The sequence below is a fragment of the Choloepus didactylus genome, chromosome X (assembly GCF_015220235.1).
Source record: "Choloepus didactylus isolate mChoDid1 chromosome X, mChoDid1.pri, whole genome shotgun sequence".
NCBI classification, from domain to species: Eukaryota; Metazoa; Chordata; class Mammalia; order Pilosa; family Megalonychidae; genus Choloepus; species Choloepus didactylus.
Genome location: NC_051334.1, coordinates 26,913,251 through 26,920,202, shown reverse-complemented (window position 1 = coordinate 26,920,202; position 6,952 = coordinate 26,913,251). Strand labels below are relative to the sequence as shown.

The 6,952-nt window shown below is 40.0% G+C and overlaps 1 pseudogene; it reads right to left on the bottom strand.

Annotated features, from left to right (window-relative positions):
* Nucleotides 1-1,669: 1,669 nt before the first annotated feature.
* Nucleotides 1,670-2,581, bottom strand: LOC119522055 (annotated as a pseudogene).
* Between the last annotated feature and the right edge of the window lie 4,371 nt (nt 2,582-6,952).

Here is a 6,952-nt window from a genome sequence, read left to right as displayed (position 1 = left end):
TTTTATTGGGATTGCATTGAATCTGTAAATTACTTTGGGTAGAATTGACAACACATCAAAATTTAGTTTTCCAATCTATGAACTCAGAATGTACTTCCATTTATTTAGGTCTTCTTTGATTTATTTAGCAATGGTCTATTGTTTTCCAAGTATAAGCCCTTTTTATCCTTGGTTAAATTTTATTCTGAAATATTTTATTATAAATGAAATTTCTTTCTTGATTTCTTCTTCAGATTTTTCATTACTAGGTACAGGAAAACTACTGATTTTTACATATTGATATTGTACTAGGCCACTTTGCTGAATCTGTTGATTAGCTCTACAAGCTTGGTTGTGGAATTTTCAGTGTTTTCTCTATATAGGATCATGTCATCTGTGTAAGGGAAATTTTATTTCTTCCTTTCCAATTTGGGTTCCTTTTATTTCCTTTTCTTGCCTATTGCTCTGGCTCAAACTTCCAGTACACTGTAGAATAACAGTGGTGGCAGAGGACATCCTTGTCTTGTTCCTGAGCTTATAGGGAATGCTTTCAGTGTTTCACTATTGGGTATGATGTTAGCTGTGAATTTTTCATATATGCCCTTTATTGTGTTGAGAAAGTTTCCTTATATTTCTAGTTTCCTAAGTGTTTTTATTAATAAGGGGTGCTGGATTTTGTGAAATGCCCTTTCTGCATTTTATCAATGATGCATTTTATCAATTGAGATGATCATGCAGATTTAAAAATTTTATTTTCTATCAAGATGGTGTATTACATTAATTGATTTTCTTATGTTGAACCACCCTTGCATACTTGAGATAAATCCCAGTTGATCATGGTGTGTAATTCTTTAAATGAGCTGCTGGATTCGATTTGCTATTAATTTATTGGGGATTTTTGCATCTATATTCATACATTGTTCCTATATCCTATCCCTCCACCTTTTTGTTGAACTTGTTACAAATTATTTTGTTATGCATTGTGTATCCAAAACCGTAGTTATTTCTCTTTGTTTGTAGTTTTTTTATTGTTTGTTTGTTTGAAATGGAAGGTTTATTTGCTCAGTACACCAAATAGGATGCAAGCACTATCATGACAAAAGTACAGAAATATGCAGGTCAGTGTAAAACAGTAATTTAGTTTAAATGAAGAGAAATCTCTTTAAATGTTATGGAGACATATTTCCAAGAAGAATCTTTTCATCAGTTAAGTTATATACATTTCAACAAAAGAAAGGTGGAGTAAGTGGAAGTTAGCTTTTGTGAATTTTCCTTAAAAATAAAATTCCAACTCTATTAATCCATGCCAGTTAAACACTATAACTACAATTTTCAAATAGTGCAAAAGGAGAGAAAGGAGTTAGTTACCACTTTTGTTTGAGTAGTCCAGAGAAAAATAGTTACTACAAATACAGCAAACTGTTAAGACTGACTGATCTAGAATGTAGTGTAGTACTGAATTTCAGTCTCAAATTGTGCTAAATGCTCATCATTAGTATGGTACATTTTGGTCCATGAAGAGGTTTACTGTCAAGCTAGATCCCAATTTGTTACAGAAACACATAGACTACTGTTTTTTTTGTTTGTTTGTTTTTAAATATGTGTATGTGTATGTGTGTGTGTGTGTGTGTGTATTTTTTAAAAGCCAGGTATACTTCCACATACAAAGGCAGATTTTCTGAGGAGTAATTTACAGGAAAGTAGTCTGGGATGCCCAGGTAACATGAGGCTCTCCATGGTGAGGAGCTGGGTCAAACTGAAGGAAGGAATATTTTAAAATGTCATCTAATTCCACAATAGCATCCTGGTTCCCACAACAATAACAATAATTGGGTGCTGTGAAGCTAGTAACCCCATTCTGATCATGACACCAGTTGTATCCCTCCATTACAAGCTGGTGAGGACAAGAAATCAGCTGAGGCCATTGGCGTGGTTAAACTTTCAGAAATGTCTTGTCCAAATGTGTAGCCAGCACCACACAGAAAAATATCCCACCCACCATGATCATCTGGATCTGACCATAACAATCACACATTGGGCCCTCATGTGGAACTTCTTTTAAATGATCCAGGGCTCTGTATGATCCAATGAATCTATGGATGGAGAAAGGCCACCATGGAGGCAGAATATCTGTCCATCTACTAAAGCTGTAAGTGGAAGATAATCAAATAGATCTGTGAAATATTTCCAAACATTGGCATTTCCATACTTTCATGGACATTCATCATAAAAGCCATATACTTATGTATTTTGTTGGCTTTCATGGTTTCCTCTCAATATTTTAATGTGTTCTGGATAACCCGCTTTTAATGCCACCAGAAGAGTCACAGTCTCCGTGGAATAATAACCTCTGTCAACATAGTCAGCCATGAATAGTTTGTGTCTGGTGATTCCCCTCCAATTCTATAGAGTTCCATCAGTCAGATCATGGAATTGACCATGAACATCTCCACAGACAGTAACAGGACAATGAACTTCTTGCACATTTGATTCTGTTAAAATTTCCAGAGCCTTTTTGCATGGGGTCTTCACTCGTTTCTCGTTAAGCTGTTTACATTGGTTTAGCAGCTGGCACCTCCTTGGTAGAAGCTTTGTTGTCCATGGCGGCCTGCCCCACCTTCCAGGCTGCCTCCTTTCTCACTCCCACCCCCCCCCACTCCCCATCCCCCCCACTCCCCACTCCCCCCACTCCCCACCCCCTGCCGCCACCACCAGCTCCTGGCCAGAGAGGAAGGAGCTGGGGAGGGTGGCCCTGGTCCGAGCGCCCCGCCCAAGCCCAGCGAGCGGCTTGTGCTCGCGGTTCGTGCTCGCGGCTCCTTGCGCGTGGCTTGGAGGTCTGCACCTGGTCGCGCGCCCAGGGAGTTGGTGAGGGGCATGGGGCGGTGGTTGGGGACGCAGCGTGGGCCTTCGGTGCAGCGCCCGATGGAAGATGGCTGCCACTACCACCGCCCCCCGCCAGCCCCTCCTCATCATTTGTTTTTGTGCATTTGTATTTAGAACCTGTTAGAAATGAGAAGTGTAGTTACTTACCAAAAAATATAATAAAGTAGTGCTGGCATTTATAACACCTGTATGGTTACTTTTATTAGAGTCCTTTATTTCTTTAGGCCTCTTTGATCTACTGTCTAGTGTCCTTTCCTTTCAGTATGAAGGAACTCACTTTAGTATTTCTCGTAGGGCATTTCTGGTGGTGATGAACTCCCTCAGTTTTTGTTCATCTGGAAATGTCTATCTCCTCATTTATAGTCTTGCCGAATATAAAATTCCTGGTTGGCAATTGTTTTCCTTCAGCACTATCTTTTGTCTCACTGACTTCTTGCTTCCATGGTTTCTCATGAGAAACAGATACTTAATCTTACTGGGACAATCTATATATAACATGTTGCTTTTCTCTTGCAGCTTTCAGAACTTTCTTCTTGTCCTTCGCGTTCTATAGTTTGATTACTATATGTCTGGACATGGTCCTGGACATGTTTATCCTGTTTGGGGGTTTATTGGGATTCTTGAATGTGCACATTCAAATCTTTCATTAAATTTAGGGAATTTTCTGTCATTATTTATTTGATATTCCTTCTGCCCCATTCTCTCTTTCTTCTCCTTCTAAGACTCCCATAATGCATATATTGTTATGCTTTATGGCATCCCACAGGTTTCCTAAGCTCTGTTTGCTTTTTGTAATTCCTCTGCTTTATTGCTCCTCAACCTGAGCCATTTCAACTGTCTTGTCTTCAAGTTCACTGTTTTTTTCTTTGCCAGCTCCCATGTGCTGTTGAAACAGTCTAAGAATTTTTCATTTCAGTTATTGTGGTCTTCAAGTCAAGTAATTCTGTTTCAATCCTTTTCAAAGTTTCTACCTATTTATTGTGATTCTTATATTGTTCATCCATGGGTTTCCTGTAATCCCTTAATTATTTCTCTGTGTTTTCTTTTATCTCCTTGAGTACATTGAGGATCATATTTTTAAAATCTTTTCCTATATGTACAAAGTCTGGTCTTCACTGATGGTTTCTGGATTTTTAACTTGTTTCTTTGGATGGGTCATCATTTACAGTTTGTTTATCTTGCATTCTTTTGTTGCACACTGTACATTTTAATATTTTTAAGTGTTCACTCTGGGATTTAGTCCCTGAGCTGTCTCTTCCTTAAGTGTTTATCCAGCTAGTGATATCACAGAGCTTTCCTTGAGTGCCCGGAGCTAGCAAAAACAAACAAGCAAAAACAAAACCACCTTTCACAGGCTTTGCAACTTGGCTCTGCATTGGCTGGTGCTTTCCTTCAGAGTTTAGCCTTCTTATCAAAAATATCTACCTAAGGTGAATGCCAGATGCTGGATCTTCTCTGTGTTTTCCTAGCCTGCGTCTTGTCCTTGGCTGTGCTTGCCAGTCACCTTAGGTATTTGCCAGTTTACAGGAATTTGAGTGTCCCCCCTGTCCCCCCAATCCCTATGAAATATACTTTCTCCCCTGTACCAGTTTGGATATATTATATCCCACCAAAAGCCATATTCTTAAATGCAGTCTTGTGGGGGAAGATGTGTTCGTGTTGATTAGGTTGGAATCTTTTGATTGAGTTATTCCATGGAGATGTGACTCAATCAACAGTGGGCAAAATGTTTGATTAGATGATCTACATGGAGATATGGACCCGCCCATTCAGGGTTAATCACTTGAGTCTTATAAAAGAGCTCACAAACAGAAGGAGCTCAGAGCAGCTGAGAGGGACATTTTGGAGAGAAGCTGACACTGATGCTGACACTTGGAGACATTTGGAGATGTGGAGGGAAGGACATTTGGAGATGCTAAGCTGAGAGATGAAGTCCAGAGTTTGCCCTGGAGAAGCTAAAAGAGGACCTCCAGACACTTAGAGAGAAACACCCTGGGAGAAAGGAAGAAGGATGCACAGGAGCTGAGAGAGAGGAGCAAAGACAGATGCCCAGAGACGTTTTGGAGAAAGCCATTTTGAAACACAACCTGGGAGCAAAGGATGAGCAGATGCCAGCCACGTGCCTTCCCAGCTGACAGAGGTGTTCTGGATGGCAACAGCCATTCTTCAGTGAAGGTATCATCTTGTTGATGCCTTAGTTTGGACACTTTTATGGCCTTAGGACTGTAAATTTGTAACCAAATAAATCCCCTTTATGAAAGCCAATCTAATTCTTGTGTTTTGCATAATGGCAGCATTAGCAAACTGGAACATCACCTTTCTGGTGGTTTCTTTATTGTAGAACTTAAAGCAGTTAATTCTTTGCCCCAGACTGCTCTGAATTAGTTGTTTCTTACACTAATTTAGCTGTGTGCCAGCTACTTCTGCTTGCAGGGCAAGTTCTGCAAAGGTGAGCCCAAGATGAGTTTCCTGGTTTAGTCTTTCGGGCTGCCACCCAATAGATTGGTGCCAACATAAAGGCACCCCAGTACGCACATAGGGGCTACACTGTTCCCTCTGGAACAGGGCCAGGGACCCACAGTGGGTGCACAGACTGTTTCCACATTGAGGAGGGGTTAAACAGAGGGCCAAGAAGGGCACCACAAGCTTCTCCTATCATTTTTAAAGCTGTGGTTTTTTTTTAGGCCCTTACCCATTACTGCAACTCTTTCAACTATTTTCCAGAGTTTGGAAGAAGATGGCTCTGCCAGTTTTTGCTAGTTGTACAAAGATTCTGTGAGGGACCGACAACCTAGATCATCTTAAGCTGACATCTTGGTTGATTGAAAACCCCTAACTTCATATTATTTTAAAGATTTAATTTAACAAATATTTAAATAGTATTCTTAAATCTTGTACCTGTGAGGCAAGAGTAAAATTTAAAATCTCTTCTAAATCTCTGCAGGTACAAAGTCACATTTACAACCCCAGATGAAAGTGAATTAGTTAAGTACAGGGGAAGAAAGGATAGGTGTGGCAGCAGCTAAGGAGGAGGGGGAGTGTATTATCCATGGATGTGGTCTTGGATTCAGAAATTCTGGAAGCAATGGTTGTATACAAACAGTCTTAGGAATAAGAGTCCCTGGATGCAAGAGATGTGAGTTCTAATCTCTAGTCTGGCATTCTGAAGCTGAATGACTGTACTAGTTTGCTAGAGCTGCTGTTATGCAAAATACCAGAAATGTATTGGCTTTTATAGAGGGAATTTGTTAGATTACAAATTTACAGTTCTAAGGCCATAAAAGTGTCCAAACTAAGGCATCAACAAGATGATACTTTCACTGAAGGATGGCTGATGGTGTCTGGAAAACCTCTGCTAGCTGGGAAGTCACGTGGCTGGTGTCTGTTAGCTGGGAAGTCATGTGGCTGGTGTCTGTTGATCCTGGGTTGTGTTCCAGCTACTGTCTCAACTCCTGTGTGTTCTTGGTTCTTTCTCCCAGGACATTTCTCTCTAAGCACCCGGGGCCCCTGTCTTAGCATATCCCAGGGCAAACTCTGGGCTTCATCTCTTAGCTAAACGTCCTTCTGTCTGCATCTCCAAGTATCTCTAAGCATCAGTGTCAGCAAGTGTCTGGGCCTGTGTGGCTCTTTTTAAAGGACTCTAGTAAACTAATCAGAACCCTCACTGAATGAGCAGGGCCAAATCTCCATGGAAACATTCAATCAAGAAGTCACATCCTAACCAAAAAAATTAATCAGTCTGCCCCCACAAGATTTTCATTATAGAATGTGGCTTTGGGGGACATAATATATCCAAACCAGCACAATGACCTTCAACAATTATGTGCCTGCAACCTTAATTTTCTCATTTAATAGTAAAAAGGCATACTCAATTCTGTTCCTTCATGTTTGATTTAGCATTGAAAATCAAGTTAAATGCTATAAGGGTTTGTAACATTATTGCCAACATAACTAGATAATTATATTTTTATAAGTTCATCGATGTACTCTGGGCTACAATGTCCTATAGTGACATTCATAATGAAGACCTACCCTACAACAGTAAAATAACTACCTGTGTTTTTCCAGAGTACTTATTCATTTCAGTAAA